At 39.7% G+C, this 17,538-nt stretch overlaps 1 protein-coding gene and 1 long non-coding RNA gene across 3 annotated transcripts in view; one reads left to right on the forward strand and one right to left on the reverse strand.

Annotated features, from left to right (window-relative positions):
* MAML3 (mastermind like transcriptional coactivator 3) overlaps nucleotides 1–17,538 on the reverse strand; it is a 435,963-nt gene that overhangs the window by 397,682 nt on the left and 20,743 nt on the right. The gene's annotated exons all lie outside the window — the stretch shown is intronic.
* LOC129533066 (uncharacterized) lies at nucleotides 11,864–15,830 on the forward strand. The gene is made up of 2 exons (XR_008679088.2): nucleotides 11,864–11,919; nucleotides 15,513–15,830. It is a non-coding gene; the product is annotated as an uncharacterized lncRNA (long non-coding RNA).

Genomic DNA, 17,538 nt, shown 5'->3' on the forward strand with positions numbered 1-17,538 from the left:
TCCAATCGAAATGTCTCTGCAAAACATTTGTAGGGCAAAATCTTGCCATTAGATGAATATTAAGGTCAAATTTTTGTGAAATTAAGATTCTTTTTTATAATGCAAAAATCATTCTTTTTCAATTAGGTTTGAATATAAAAAGTTTTCCCACCAAATACAAAGAAACTGAAAATGAAAATGTCTATTTAAATATAGAAAATATTTACTAATTCACACTAGTGGAAGGTGACATGGAATAATAGAAAATTGGAATTACTTTTAAGTATATACAAATATATAGAGTACATATATTTGCCAAATAAATGTCCTTTAAGATCCTTTAGTTGGTAATTTTATTTGCAATTATTTCATTGTTTCCCTTTTTAAAAAAAGATTATTCTAAATAAAAGCAGTTTATCTTGCTGAATAGGTTAAATGTCCTTCCCATGCCTGCTTTATTTACTATTAGTCTGTTTACAAGCACTCCTTCATATAAGGCAAAAAGCCTTATGACAATACCACAAATTATTAACATCTGGGCTCAAATTAATCAAGTTATACTGTGTTCTTAAATTTCTGAATTCTTTACCTTTTTTCATGTGTTCATGTGTTCAAAACAACTCTATAATATCCAGGGCCCCCAGGGAATCAGCTCCTATTCAGGAAGCTCCTTACTCAAAACTGGCCCTCCAGTGTTGCTCATGAGGTCTCCTGAAAATGACACCTACACAGAGAACATTTCTCTTGCATGTTCAGGGCTATTGCCAATCACCAGAAACCAAGACGGTGTCTATTCTACTTCAGTAAAAGGACAGGGAGGCTGACAAAGAAATACAAAAGAGAACACAAGTCACGTGGAGCCAACTGCCTGGATTCAATTCCTTCAGAAAGTCACGTTAGAGACTGCCACTCTAACCTCTAACCCCACTGCTTCAAAAGTTGCCATTCCCTCCATCCTCCACAGCTCTGGCCACTTCCAGACGAAACCATTAAGGCTGGTGTATATCCTACAGGGCAGGAAGTGAATCATGCTTCACTCAACTGAAATGGCAGCAGGTTTTTAGGAAGCTAAACACAGTCAACCCAATTGAATGGTAACACTTACCTTGTAAAGATGTGGCTAGGGATTGTTATTGATGACAAAAGATCAGCACTTGGGTTTCCATCTCCCTTCACAGATGAGATTTTTTTGAAAGCATAGGGCACTTTACATACAGACACAGAGTATAGCTACGGAGATCACCTTCTGTAATACTAGCACTCAGAGTGTTCTCACTATTAACCCAGGACCTCCACTCATGTTAGATCTCTAGCTTGCAGAACATGCTGAGTTCCAGACTCGGACTGTCTTTCCTCTTCCACAGCAGAATTTAAAAAGCTCTATTTCCTCTTCCTTAGAAAAATTTTAAAGTTCTCAAAATGGGGATTTCTCTAGTCTCTTCCTTTTACCCTTAGTGTGATCTGGGGTGATTTTTAGGGTCTTATTATAAGCAAAATCCTAATTATGGGGAAAGCCATTATCTGGCATCTTATTTACTATAACCCAAAGCAAATGTTTGGGGTTCCTAATTATATTGATCCAAATATCTCCCTCGTATTTTCTTACACACTTACTTACTATTCTCTTTCAAGTAAGACTTTTAAAAGCTGTTTCTAAATTTACACTTTTACTTGGTGCTGCTGACCACATTAAAACCTAACTTCCAAAAATAAGTTAAACTTTAATGTGGTTTTATGTTTTTAAGCATACTCTGACTATAAAACTTTAAAAGTATGATTTACAGAATATTTATTTCCTTAAGAAAATATACAAATGCTTCATCAGAGACAAAGCAAGGGATTCCAAATCAGTTTTTTATACTGCAAAATATTGCAGTGAGCCATGATTGCACCACTGCATTCTAGCCTGGGTGACAGAGCAAGACCCTGTCTAAAAATATATATAAATATATATGTATGTATGTATGTGTATACAGGTATATATATATACACATATATATGTATGTGTATACAGGTATATATATATACACATATATATGTATGTGTATATATAATCTCAAAATTATGAATAGAGAATAGAAAAATTGATCTAATCTGATGCCACCTTCCAAGTCTCATAAAAATACAAATAAAATGTTTCTAAATTATAGGTATATCCTTAATAAAATTACAAAAACATGAGATTATCAAAGGAGCCCAACAGTTTCTCTAAGCACATCAGACAATATCAGAAGTCAATAGTTCAGATTAAGAAGGAAAGATTAATCCAGTAATTCTAAGGGTAATTTGTGTATACACATTTTTAAGGATTTTCACAGATAACCACACATGGTAATATATGCAAATACATAAACAAAATAAAACCTTAAAAGAACACACTAAATTTATTTTTTTTAATCTTCTAAAATGAGAATCATGACACCCACAGCCGGCATTTCTTCAGAGCCTACAGCTAGACAACCACCACAAAAAATGTTCTCTCTGATAGCAGCTACAACCAACCCCCAGGTTAAAATATTTGTGGGTTTGTTTTTTTTTTTCCCCTACCGTGTTCAATCTTTTAAAAAGTAATAGTCCTGAGTGCAGTCTTCTGGAGCCAGAATGCCTGGGTCCAAACCACAGCCCTACCGTGTACTAGCTGTATGACTTTCATCCAGTCACTTAGCCTCTGCGCCTCAGTTTCTTCATCTGTATATATATACACCTATCTCATTAGGTTGAAGATTAAATGATCTAATAAGCATGAAATGTTTAGTACACTGTAGTACATAGTAAGTAGCATATAAGTATTAGCTAATAATAATAATAAACAATGAAAATGAGGATGAGGTAGCAGAACCATAACCTTGACTACCTTTGTGGAACCTCTATTCCAGGGTGAAAATACAGATACCAAGAGTATATAACATTGAAAATATTTTGGGGCCTGGTGTGGTGGCTCACACCTGTAATCCCAGCACTTTGGGAGGCGAAGGCAGAAGGACTGCTTGAGCCTAGGAGTTCAAGACCAGCCTGGGCAACATGGTGAGATCCTACCTCAAATTTAAAAATATATATTTTGGAAAGCCTCGATTCATGCCTCTGGTCAATATTCGTAAAGTATTATGGCCCATTGGAAACGATCATGCTGTAGCAGGGAAAGAGAGCCTAACATTCTCTCCGATTGCAAAAATAACATGCGTAAGAGCCACTTCTGATCAAGTAACCCAAGTTGATTAGATTCTGTTCACCTCCCCCACACAAGGCCTCTGATGGCACACACAGAATGGATGTAGCATCCTACATTCTAAGTGTAATCATTCAAACCAACCTAATTATTTTTTTGACAAAGGATTTGGGAAATTAATGTAGGTTTGTTAGCCAGGGGAATGGTAGTAAGCAGCAGCTTCAGTCAAAGCTAGCTTCAATACATATGTTAACAGGCAAGGGGTATGGTGGCATTCCCCAGAGAATTCAAGGCAAAAGTCAGGTGTGGTATACGGGCGTTTTCAGAATTCACCCCGATAAGGTCAACCTCAAGATCTTATTCTCACCTCCAATCTCACACAACAGAAAAACCTATTCAGTTTCCACTACATAACCCTTCCTAGAGACCACTTTAAAAGATGTTACTGTAGTCCACAATTTTTAATAGGTGTGCTTGAAATGGCATTGTAACCATTTGCCCACTCACTTCAGGAGGCATGAAAGGAACCCAGATTCAGCCATTAAAGTCTTACATTAGACAGAAATCAACTTAATTTAACTAACCTAGTACCTTCCTAGATATACTTTTCTTACCTTTCTTTCTCACATCTCATGACCGATTTGCAGATATGCACTGCTGGTTTAGTGTACCTAAATACAGTCATTACAGACTTCTTCTATCGTATCTTCTGTAGAGACATTTTGGGATACACAATTTTTTTTTTCTTCCTTCCTTCCTGAGACACTTTGGGATACACAATTTTTTCCCCCTTCCTCCCTCCCTCCCTTCCTTCCTCCCTTCCTTCCTCCCTTCCTTTTTTTTTTTAGATGAGGTCTTGCTCTTTCACCCAGGCTATACAGCACAGTGGCATAATCATAGCTCACTGCAGCCTCCAACTGCTGGGCTCAAGGGATCCTCCCACCTCAGCCTCCCTGCTAGCTGGGACCACAGGTGCAAACGAGATCCACAATATTTATGCATTTGAAGACAGGATCTCTTATGTGGTCAAACATCTCTCAATCTCTCTATTTAGTCAACTACTATTAGCTATTCTAGAGAGGAAAATTAGTAATTATTGTGGGCTTGAAAAGAGAGTTCCAATCACAATCAAGTTTGTCTCCTGAGGTTAAAAGCTAACCAAAGTGTGACACCTACAATGTGAATCTGAGTGCCTCCCCTAATGAGTAATGAGCAGTATTAAATTACAGGTTACTACTGATACCATATACAAAAAGCTGCACATACAAGCTAGATGATGTCTTATAAAAGTAGTTATTAACCAAAGACAAATTAACAAAACCTTTGGTTAAAAGGCTTCGTATCATTCTTGATATGATATCATTTCTGTTTCTCTATTTCCTTATTGGTACATGAAACTGCAAATGTGCCTGATGTAGATTAATATTTTAACGGTATCCAATCGTTAGGCATCATGCCTCCACATTAATCTTTTGCATTTTGTTGCATATAATCCTTTTCCCACAGTTCTAATTTTAGATATAGTTAGTCCATCAGAATTAATCTTTTCCCATATAAAGACTGGTCACTGCTAAGATCGAATAGTTTCTCCTTAATCTTTTTTTTTTTTCCTCATAGAGAAACATATGGATTATGTTATTAACTGGTCTTTTTACTCTCTTTTCATTTTGAAATTACAAACAGATAGGGAAAAGGTGTCCTTCACTGCTTGTTCCCAGAGCTAAAGCACTGCAGTAACGTTCAGTTCACAACTCAATAGCATCCTTGGGAATGGGTTACATTGTGGCAATCTTTAACCATTATTAAAAATACACACAGTGGTTTTATGGAAAATGTACTTCTACTATCAACAAAAATCTTTTGGGCTAAACACCCAATCCACACTGAGGGACAGACTTAACTTTAAGCTTCTAATATAGCCTGCACTTTTCTAAGTTTACAGAAGAGTTGTTTCACCGAAAATTCTGCCGGTGGATATGCTGCAAAGAGAAATAGCAAAAAGCAAAGTCATTTTCATTTGGACACATAAAACTATGATGAACTCAGGCTCAATTTCTTGGCTTCTTAAAGCTTTGGGGTTGTTTTTATCTTGCACAGTGGTATCTGAAGCAGAGACATTTAGCTATTCCTAATTGTGCCAAATAGGTACAAATATTAATATTTCACTGGCACTTACCATGGCCAAGGTGAAATTTAAAATGTTAAATACTCCTTATTTTCCAATAAATAATGCACTCTTGGAAGCCTTAGAAGACTATCCCAGCAACTTTACGACATAGCACGTCCTTCCCTTGATTCTAATAGTAAACAAGTTCCAAGGTTCTTCTACAATCAATTTCTACAATCAATCAGAAATGTTCTTTGGCTGGCAGTCATGACTAAAGCACCACTTTGAATGGGAAAAAGAGGTGTTAGGCTGTGTAGACTCAAAGTAGAGAGAAAGCCTTCATTGTTATATACTAACCACTGATTTAGCCTATGCTGATACTCAGTATGGCAAAGCAAAAACTAGAGTTTTACAGACATACTTTGTTAACTGGCTTTAATCCCTCAAAGTGATATCTAAGTCAAATTTTAAAGACCAAGACAAAATTTAAATATACTAGAGGTATTTATACTTAAAAGGTACTGAAGGGAACTATTTATCTAAAGAAAATGTTAAACCCCAATTTCATAGCATATGCCACTGCTCAATAGTGCATGATATGGTTTGGCTGTGTCCCAACCCAAATTTCATCTTGAACTGTAGTTCCCATGATCCCCACGTGTCATGGGAGGGACCCAGTGGGAGGTAACTGAATCATGGGACAGTTACCTCCATGCTGTTCTTGTGATAGTGAGTTCTCACGAGATCTGATGGTTTTTTTTATAAGGTGCTTTTCCCCAACTTCACTCTGCGTTTCTCCTTGCTGCCCCCATGTGAAGAAGGCTGTGTTTGCTTCTCCTTCCGCCATGATTGTAAGTTTCCTGAGGCCTCCCCAGCCATTTGGAACTGTGAGTCGATTAAATCTCTTTCCTTTATGAATTACTCAAGTCTTGGGTATGTCTTTATTAGCAGCATGAGAAGAGGCTAATACAGTGCAATTGTGAGTGATTTTTTTGAATACTTATTTTTTAAAGTAGGTGAGAAATTGATTCTTCTCACAGGAATAATCAAACGAGCCTTTTTTTTTTTTTTAAACAGAGTTTCGCTTTTGTCCCCCAGGCTGGAGTGCAATGGCGCAATCTTGGCTCATTGAAACCTCTGCCTCCCAATTCAAGCAATTCTCCTACCTCAGCCTCCCAAGTAGCTGGGATTACAGACCTGAACCACCACACCCAGCTAACTTTTTATATCTTTAATAGAGATACGGTTTCACCATGTTGGCCAGGCTGGTATGGAACTCCTGACCTCAAGTGATCCGCCTGCCTTAGCCTCCCAAACAAGTCCATTTTATAAAACCATTTTGAAAATCTAAAAGTGCCATCATTTCTTAAAATAAATCACACCAATAGTTAACTTGAAGTAAATATCTCTAAGGACTTCAAATACTTAAGAGTTTTTAACCTGCTGGTAAGGTCTGAGCTTTCCTGAAATACTTTTCTTACTATCTCATCCTATTCCCTACTCTCTACTCCAATCTCTCCTATTCTCTAGTAAACCAATATGGCCATGATACTCAAAATCAGACAAAAATAGAAATTCTGAGCATTTCAAACTTCTTCTAGGTAAAGCTCTGCGGCTTTTTTTTTTTTTTTTTTTTTTTTTGCTCTGCAGCTTTTTAAAGATACAGCTACAATCAACAAAGGACTGGCACACTTCAGACCACAGCTACTTTTCTACTGCAATGTGACTTCATATTTATTTAGTCCTATCCTGTCCCAAACAAGGTTTGTTAAGACAGCTTACAAAAATACACACAGAATAAACCATAAAATTATTCATAAGGGATTGACAATTTTGGAAAAAGGAAAAAGGTACATTTATGTTTATATTCACATAATTATAAAGGTCTAAAAAGTTAAACCCCAACTTCATAGTACATGTCACTACTGAATAGTATAATTGTGAGTACTTTTTTTTTTAAAGATGTACTTTTACAAGTAGGTGAGAAATTGATTATTCTAAGATGTCAAGGTGGGTGAACTTCTTGAATATACTTTCCTATTTTCTCTTTCTCTCTCTCAAATGTAACTTTCATTAGGTCTTCTGTTTTCTGGTTCCTAAGTCTGATCCGTCCAGAGGGATGTCATTTGGAGCCACAGAAAAAAAGTACAGCCTACCCCATCAGAAGACTCACATCTGAAGTCCATTATTGTTCCCCATCACTTAGATCTGAATAAGATGAAACATTTAAGGAGCAAAAGTTTTTAAATTCTATTGTGAGGAGGCCAACATCTTTAAAAGATGGTTGATTTCTTTTTGTGTAGGCAGGTGCTGCATAGACTCTGAATAATAAAATGAAGTTGGGGAGGTAAGAAAGAACTCATTCATAATAAAAAGGATAAAGGAGCAGGGAAAAACCCTACACCTTTGTAAGGCTTCTGAGGTGGTGCAAGGTGAGACCTTTTCTTAGGCAGCTTCACAACAAATAACACTGTTTTTGCATCGTATTTCACAATGAACCCCAAAGCGACTAAGGCTTGAAATGAAAATCCCTTGTTTTATTCCAGTTTTTAGGAAAAACCCAGAGTTCTCTCCTACAATTTCCAAACATATATCAGTAACCACTTACTAGCTTTCTCTCTTCTCAGACTTCCACCTTGAGTAGTCAAAATGCCTTACCTAACCTTGCCCTTTTCTCTGAGGTTTTTAACAATCACACATTCTGCCCTTCCTCTCCAGTTTCCTTGAGGCTTCTTGAACATCTAGTCTCAATCCACCACACTACGCACATTGTCATGTCTATGTTAGCACCTTGAAATCTGTGCATAGAAAGCTGAAAATGATGGCTACTCTGAAACATTGCCCAAGATACAACCTTCTTGATTAGCTCCTCAATATGCCCAAGACAGAGCCATACTGACTTATTTTGTAGCTCTTAGCTGGTGCCTAATGCAGTGAAAACCCCTTTTAAACAGCACTGACTAGGTATGGCTGGGAGAGTTCCTAGGAGGGAAACACGCTCAGACATCTCCAAGTTTTCTCGTAATTTGGGAAAATATAACCATTAGGAAGTGTTCTCTTAAGCGTCTGGAGACCTTGCACAAGTTACCCCCAAAAGCACAATAAAATCTAGGTGAAAAAATAGAAGAAATCAAAAGCTATCACAAAATAGAGGCCTAAGCACCTCTTTAAAAAGCAGGAACAGCTAGAAAAGTAGATTTAGCATTTGGACATTCAGGGTTTACCAGACCTATTTGCAATACTAATTAGTCTTAAGGTAGCCCTCCTTCACAGTCCTTTAGCTGGTAAACTGCTAGAAAACATGGATTACACCTTGTTATTAATATAGAAAAGCCCTGGTGCAGGTGGCAGAGCCATGAGCATCCTGAATGCCATGATTAGGGTCATGACGAGAGCAATTCCAGTATCTGAAACTCACACAGAAGCAAGCCTCACAGGCAAATACCCAGATGATAGAGGCCCTATATCCAATGCCAAGAGTCAGATGCTACAGCGCAGAAGCAACAAATTCTTCCAAAAGAAATGATTCATACAAATTAATTGTTTTCTAATGTCCTTTAATTATAATTAAAGAGTTTGAGCATCGACTTTGGTTTTTTAATTAAGCCCAACTTTAGCTTATTTTTCTATATTCTGAAATTTAGACATTCATGTATGTTCTATTAAAAGACATGTCAACTTATATCAGAATATAAATTAATATTAACACATATAAATGATACATACTAAACAAAAGAACATTTTAAAATAAAAGCTACTCAAATGTGTATAATATGAAACAATGAAGAATTCACCACAAAAAGTAATTTATTGGAGCCAGGTGCAGTGGTACATGCCTGTAGTCCCAGCTATTTGGGAGGCTGAGGCAGGAGAATTGCTTGAGCCCAGGAGTTTGAGGCCAGCCTGGAAGCACAGCAAGACATTGTCTCTAATTTTCTTTAAAACTGACTTTTAATTTAAAAACTTTAAAAAAGTAATTTCAAAAAAACAAAGACGTTTAAAAGTGTATTGGTAATCACATGACTTTATTCTTATTTGTGCTTTGCAAGAATCCAGATTATATGACACATATATACTTACTCATGCACAAGGCAAACTGACTGACCACATCACTCCTATGTAGAGGAGAAGGTACAGGTTTTTTGTTTGTCTCTTTGTTTGTTTTGTAGAGAGACAGGGTCTCTCTATGTAGCCCAGGCTGGTCTCAAACTCCTGACCTCATGTGATCCTCCAGCCTTGGCCTCCCAAAGTGCTAGAATTACAGGCATGAGCCACAGTGCCCAGCCATAAGGTACAGGTGTTTTTGTTGTTGTTGTTGTTGTTTTGAGACAGAGTCTTGCTCTGTCGCCCAGGCTGGAGTACAGCGGTGCAATCTTGGCTCACTGCAACCTCCGCCTCCCGGATTCAAGCGATTCTCCTGCTTCAACCTCCTGAGTAGCTGGGATTACAGGCACGTGCCACCACACCAGCTAATTTTTGTATTTTTAGTAGATACAGAGTTTCACCATGTTGGTCAGGCTGGTCTCGAACTCCTGACCTCGTGATCCACCCGCCTTGGCTTCTGAAAGTGCTGGGATTACAGGCGTAAGCCACCACGCCTGGCCAAGGTACAGGTGTTAAAGAGGCAACACCATTATTCCATTTAATGGACCCTCTTTTGAAAGAGTAATAATAATAATAAAGGGCTGTAATAAGCATTGTTTAAAAAAAAAAAAAAAAAGGAAGCCACACATATTCAAGGCATTCCAACCCCCAAAAGGTTTACCAACTACTTGAAAGGGGCCCCTCTTAAATGTGGGGTCTCTTCCCTCATACACATGCTATTTCTTCCTTAGTCAAGTCAGCCCCTCCTCTTCCATAATTTTCATCCACTGCCTCTACTGACACCATCCTATTGTAAACCCTCTAACAAAAAGCCAGGAGCTTCCAGTTGCCAAATCCCAGGAGACTGGTCCTTATCTCGCTGCCTGTGATTATGCTGACTATATTCTCCTTAGTGTTCACTACACCACTCTCCTGGTGCTCCTCGCCAACTGGACTGTTCCTTTTTCATCTCCTCTGAAGGATCGCCTCCTTCAGAATCTTGAATCTTGTGAATCTTGTGTTTCCCAAAGTGTGAATCTTGTGAACACACTGAATCTTGTGTTTCCCAAAGTTCCTGCCATTGTTCTTCTCTTTTCCTGCTATATGTGCTTTGCCAATTTCACCCACTCTGAAATTTCAGCCGTCTGCAATGTCTATACCCGCAACCCAGACCTCTGGCTAAACTCTAGTCCTATACATCCAAATGACTACCGGACATCCCTTCAAAATGGACCATAAATACACCCATTAAACGTCGCATGTCCAAAACCAAACATCTTCCCTCCAAAACCTAAATTGGCTAGTAATACCATTTTCCAAGCCAGAAAACTGGAAGTCATCGCTGATTTCTCTCAGTACCCCCTGTCTACACAATGGACTCCTTAATATATTTTGAAAATGGTCTCCTATCTCCATCTCTACCCACTACTCACCTACTTGAAGCCCTTCAACATCTTCTGCTGAGTATTCTGTAACATCTTCACCGACCTCCCTCCATCCAGTTTTGGTCTCAAACCTGTCTTTCGTATGGTCATGATGACATCACACCCTCGTTTATAATCCTTTGATGGTTTCTCTTCTCCTATGTCATAGGGCTTATGCTTCTGAGTGTGGCAGATAAGGCCCTCCACGTCCTACTGCCTTGCCTCTCTCACCAGCCTCTTCTTCCACCACTTTACGTCCTGAGCTTTCTGTTTCAACAACACCAAAACACTCACGATTCCCTGCTCATGCCCTGTGTTTTGTACCTTCATCCTCCATCCATGGAGCCCTCAGGCTCTTGCAGGGGAGGGGCAGTAAACCAGATGGTTGTCACTTCAATGTTTAGCCCAGCATCTGGCTCCTAAGCGGTGCCATGCGGCCATTCAATGATAAATGATGGGAGACAGTATATGGTATGTCCAAAAGGAGTGACAGATAGAAAGCGTGGAGGGAATTTGGACTCACATTGATAGTCACCGCAATGGGGCCTAAACATGCTAAGCACCTTCCACATGAGAAGTATAGAGAGCCAGCAAAAGCTCGACTCTTCCATCTAACAAGCACCACAAACCTAGAGTCATGCTCTACTTTTTTGGAGAAAACATGTTGGCTTCCCACTGAGCCTGCCATCATGAGGCACAATAGTGGGCATCTTGGTGGTTTGCTAATAATAACAGCTGATATTTATAGAAGGCTCACTGTGGATCCAGAACTTTACTGAAAATTCTACAAGAGCTGTTATCTCTCAGTCCTCACATCAACACTATGAGGAAGGAACTACTGCCACCCCTGCTTTACAGGTAGGGAAATGAGGCCCAGATATCAAGTAGCTGTACTAAAAGCACAGAGATTTAACCTCCTGGACCTTATTCACCAGAACGCAGGCCAAACCTCCATATATATTTTACTTACTTCCCAAAATTTTATGTGTACATCAAGAGCTGATCATAAATAGAAGGCCAAAGTGACCTATTGTGACATCAAATCTTGGAGCCACTTTAATGTGACTTCACTAAATTGCCTTCGTCCGGTGCCTCACAGACGGCATCCCAGCACATCATGGAGAGCTAAGTGACAGAACAGGCAGCTCCTCTTCTCCCTGGTGAGGCCCCTTCTGCTGTGCCCTGGCTCTCTTTTGCCCCTCATTTGTCCATATTCCTCTCTGGTTTGCTCCAAACTCCTCCTCCTACCTTCAATTAAGACGGTGCTTTAGAACAATACAAGGTAAGATCTCTTCTTCATAAAAACAGAGAACTCATCACACCTCAGGAGGTGCAGAAGCCAAAAATACTCATAGGTTCGAGAAGAATTTAGATACAGTCACAGATGAGCGAAGATGAGGGCAGTATGGAGCTCAGAGAAGAACCGTGTGCTGAGGAACAACCTGCAGGGCTAAAAATCAACTAAGTCCATGGATATGTATGGAGCACCTGCAATATCCAAAGTACTATTTCAGACCCAGCAGCACCCCTGCCTTTAAGGAGCCCCAAGCTCTGACCACTACTTGGGTTCTGTTAGGGAATGTCAGCTCAGAGCTCCCCATGGGCAATGGGATCTTTGCAGCAGGAGTATCCTTCTAACACCAAGGACTTGGAGCTCTTGGAAAGCACTCTGTGTGTCAAAAAAGGGTGCACCCACGCAGGCTATCCCCACACAAAGGCAGATGCTGTGGTCCTCTAGATGTGTGCTCAAGCCCAGAGAAGACTTTGACTGTGGCAATTTGGGAGGGAAACAAATAGACAGTATATCTTCACAACAACCATCGCTAGTGGGCCACATGCAGGGCAAGAGAAAGAACTAACACCCCAGCAAGCCAGAAGCATCTCCCTGTCCTTAAGGTCAGGGCAGAGTGGAGAGACCCAGGCAGGGAGTAAATGGAACAAGTAACAACTAGGTGTGAACCTTCAAGATTTCCCTTCCATCATGCTCCACTAGCATAGGTAGTCTTCCGAAGACCTAAATCCATTGGTCTCCTCCTAGGACCAACATCGAGAGGTCATCAGAGTCGTAGTCACACAGCCTCAGGAGCAATAATGTCCAGGTTTGAATCCCTGTTCCGCCATTCATTAACTGTGACAAATCATCAAAACTCTCGGGGGACTCGGTAGCCTCATCTTTTAAATGGAAACAATAATTAGAAGAGCCTCAGAAGGTCATTGTGAAAACTGAAAGAGATGATAACATGCAAAGCATTTAAAAGTGTCTCACACTCAGAAAATGTGAGCTGTTAGTATTATCACTTTTTTCCATCAGTGGGACCATGGAAGCCCCCTTCTAGGCCATGACAAATTCTGGGCCCCACATAGATGCTATATGCAGGAATAACTTAGAACACAAGTTGTCCCGTTTGAAGGTCAAACCAAAATTCTACAAAGAAGGTGACTCTAAATCCCCCCTACCCCCAATTCTTACACATACCTTCTTTGAATGAGACACTTATTTTTGATCAAATTAAATCAAAACTGATTTCAGCTGCAGCACATAGTTTTAAAAGGTAAAGCAGAAGAGTAGGTAGATTTTGCCTGCTTGATAATTTCCCCTGGTTCTCTGAAAAGACAGGCTGAGTCTCAGTCTGCCAGAGAGACCAAACGTGTAGAAACGAAAGGAAGAACAGAAGTTTTCAGGCTGATGCGCAATCCATACAGCAACGAAAAGACCCCAAGTCTACCTGGTGATTAAGAATCAAAACAAAACGGCCAGGCGCGGTGGCTGATGCCTGTAGTCCCAGCACTTTGAGAGGCCGAGGTGGGCGGATCATGAGGTCAAGAAATCGAGACCAGCCTGGCCAACATGGTGAAACACCGTCTCTACTAAAAATACAAAAATTAGCCAGGCATGGTGGCGTGCACTTGTAGTCCCAGCTATTCGAGAGGCTGAGGCAGGAGAATCACTTGAACCCAGGAGGCAGAGGTTTCAGTGAGCCAAGATTGTGCCACTGCACTCCAGCCTGGGTGACCTAAGCGAAACTCCGTCTCAAAAAAAAAAAAAAAAAAAAAAGAATCAAAACAAAACAACCTAATATTTGTTACTATTCTAATGAATCTGCAATGGTGGAAAAGGCACCAATAATAAATCTAGGTGTTAGCAGAGGCACAGACATAATTGAAGGATAAAAGACGGATAAGAAAGTTAACTTGGGAAAAAAACCTTCTGTTTCCAAACTTAAACCAAATAGGTACTCTTTTTGTTTTTTAATTGTGGCATGGGGCAAGCAGTTTATCTGTGCATCTCAGCAGAATCACTATGTAAACCCCAGGCCAAAAACAGACATGAACACTTAGAATTGAAGGAACAATGTCTACGCTTAGACTATTGTTTGCATATATTGTGAGTCCTATAGGTTGGCCCATTTTCTCACCCCCATAATTTTATCTGCCCAAATGCCTATTTCTAAAAGAAGTTCAACTAAAAGTGGTACAGTATTATGTTGTATGAGATAGTCTCCTAGGAAGAAATTGAGAGTCTAAAAAATTGTTCTGAGGGTCACCTATCTGCTACAAAGGCTTGAAAACTGCAGCTTAAACAATGATTTTTAAAAACTGATTAAAACCTTTTGGATATTATTTGGCCTTGCTGAAAGAAGAGTTTTACTTAAAAATCATTTAGAAATTGCATTTTTAAAGTATGCCTTGGTTCCACCATTGGGTAGCAGACGGATAAGTGTAACTGAAAGACAAGAAAAGTGGCCCCAACTAACCAGAAGAAAAGCTTACAGGCCTAGCTTACAAGCCATATTACAAGATGCTAGCCCTGAAATTCAGGACTAATGCTGTAATTAATAAGGATATGATGAAATAGTCAATATTATGCAGGTTCATTCAAGAAACATTTATTGAGTTCCTCCTATGAGGCAGATCCAAACCTTGCTTTCAAGTTGCTCACCACCCAGCGCTGGCCACTCACCCATAAGCAACACAGGACAACTGCCACGTCATGTATAAGGTGCTAGGAGAGCACGGGGAAAGGGAAGACCCAGGTTCTAAATAGAGAGGACCAGCAGAATTAGGAAAAATCCCTTCACATCTTGCTGACTAGCCCTAATTCTACTCACCTTACTTCCAAGCAGGGCGCATGCACATACACATTCAATTAATAAACTATTATCTGCTGGCCAAAACCCTCCAGTTATTTCAGTGAAGGTCAAGCCCTCTTTTGTTTCTGTAGCGGTGGAGGCCTCTAGGTAGCCAGGAAGAAGGATGCAGATATTCCTAGGATTTAAGGTAGTACCAATATGGCTATGCAAAGTTACTAAAAATTTGAAATCTGTTCCTTCCACTGTAACGTGCCCTTAAAAGTCAACTGAATCAAACCTTGAGTTGTGTGGTCCTAAAAGATGAAGTGACTTGCTCAAGGTCACAAAGTTCATTGTAGCAGTGGTAAGGGAGTAGAGGGAAGAGCTCTGCACAAGAGGCGGGCTTACTTCTCCTGCAGACCTCCATGCTACTTCTGCTATAGAACTTAGTACAGAGGCAAAAGGTACCTTGGAATTTGTGCAGAACCACAAAGATGCTTTAGACGGTAACAAGCCAGGAAGGAAAAGTAGAATGGAATTTCTACAAGCTATCTCTAAGAAAAGTGGAGTAACTTTTCCTCTCACCATTTCAAAAACTAATTCTGGGTAATAGTCAACATCCAATGTCACCTACCATTCCTTGCTCTTACTATTTCATTTTTTTCCCTCCCTCTTCCATCTAGCTCTCCCCTCCATGGCCCATCTCATCCACCTCTGCCATCTCCATGTCCAAGTTCAGGGGCAGCAGTGGTATGTGATGTTGGCAGCAGTGCCCAAACATCAGCAATCAGTCTACTGCTGTCCCAGCACCAAGCCAGGGGCTGTGAAGGGTGAAGGAGAAGGCTCTTTGGGTCATCTGACCCTTGTCTCCACTCAAAATGAGACACCAGGGTGTTCCCCACCCACATACATTCAGGATTGCTGTCTCCAGTCTCTATTTGAGACATCAGAGATGTCATCATTTCCATATGCTTCTCCTAATAAAGTAACATCCATTTAAAGGCACTGCAGTCATGAGTGTGTATGTGCGGCAATTGGATAAACAGGTCTTGTTCACCACACAGAGGTGCCAGGGTGGAGCCTACACCCATGCAATCACTGTCCTCAGGCCCGGCCCACACTCTGCAGCTTGTACGGACCTCTTACTGGTACACATGCTCCTGCAATGGCAAGTTGAAGAATACAGAAAAGGAGAGGCACAGTCCACGAATGCTCGTGCTCCCTTGCCCTTCTCTCCTGTAAGAATAGAGTGAATCCACAAGGAGCTCAGTAAAAAACTGGAAAAAGGGAAGTTCTTATTAGTGTGTTGACACTCGTTGCAAAGCTTGGCCTATCTCAACAAGTCACTTTACTTTCCATTATAACTGGTCCCTCATAGACAAAGAAAGGAAAAACAAAGATGACTCTCAGATACCTGTGTTTCTCACAGCTGTGCAGTCAAGACAAGGAAAAAAACACCTTTTCTAACTTCCTCTGGCACTAACTGGAAACTCTGGACTTTGGGGAGGCTATTAGAAAAAGGTTAAATATGAGACTAGATAATGATATACCAAGGGACCCATGTCAGGGCTGTTTGAACACTACTCAAAAGCAATTGCTGTTGAGAGTTGGCGACCACTTTAAAAGAGCTCCGAAGAAGGCAACGTCTGCAAGCAAATGCCTTCGTGGTGCCCTGGGAAGAGCAGGCTGAAGACTTCTTACTTTGCACGAACATCCCTGAAAACATTTGTTCACTGTTCTGTAATTCAAAGATTACTAGGTACACATATCTAGTAATTATTTCCTATATGCGGCATATTTTCTTGTATTGTTCTTGTTTTAATTTTAGTTTCACAAAGACATAGCTTTACATATGCAACTGTACCCTCCCCCTTCCTTTCAATGAGAGCTGTAGAGGTTTTCGGTCTACATCTTGAAACTTCCTATTTCATTTATTCTGAACAAATCAGTCAGTCCACTCTTTGATAAGAGTTTATTACAAAATGTGAGTGCTGACTATAAGTACTATCAAAAATATGTTGAAGATTATTTTGATACCTGTATTTATTTTAAAAGGAGGGGAGAACAGAGATGGATTTCTATCAAAAGGAGCCACTATGTGCTGTTACATGCCATATACATGGTAAATATTTATTTACAGTGTTTGACTAGGTTTAAATAAAAGCCAACAAAAAGAAAAAAAAGAGAGTTTACTTTAAAAGTCCTATTTGTGTAACTTAAAAATTAGTATGTAACTCTTTCCTGAACCTAAAACTACAGTGGTCCTGCCTTATAAAATTTGTACCATTACCCAAAGCACCTTGTGGTATCAATTACAGGGTTATGAACATCCAGCCACTAAAGCTATCTGATTGGCTTAATGTTCCCTGGTGCTTTATAATGATAACTACATAGTATATAATTACACAGTCCCCAAAAGATACTTATAATTGAATCACAGGGCATTTTTTGAATGTTTGGGACAGCAATTAGAGGACCACAAAGTGATAGTATTGCAACTCTCACCAGCTAGAATGTAAACGAAGCACCCTAAAATTCAATCATAAGAGTCCTTCAGGTATTAAATAATTATAATACAAATCACATGGAGGGGCAAGTTTTTTTTTAATTGAACTGTCCCCATAACCGTCAAAGATTATATTTCCTAATAGTCTGTAAAACAACATAGCTACATTTTCAGATTCCTATTTCTTCATCCAACTGGAAAAC

Source organism: Gorilla gorilla, chromosome 3 (assembly GCF_029281585.2).
Source record: "Gorilla gorilla gorilla isolate KB3781 chromosome 3, NHGRI_mGorGor1-v2.1_pri, whole genome shotgun sequence".
Taxonomy (NCBI): Eukaryota; Metazoa; Chordata; class Mammalia; order Primates; family Hominidae; genus Gorilla; species Gorilla gorilla.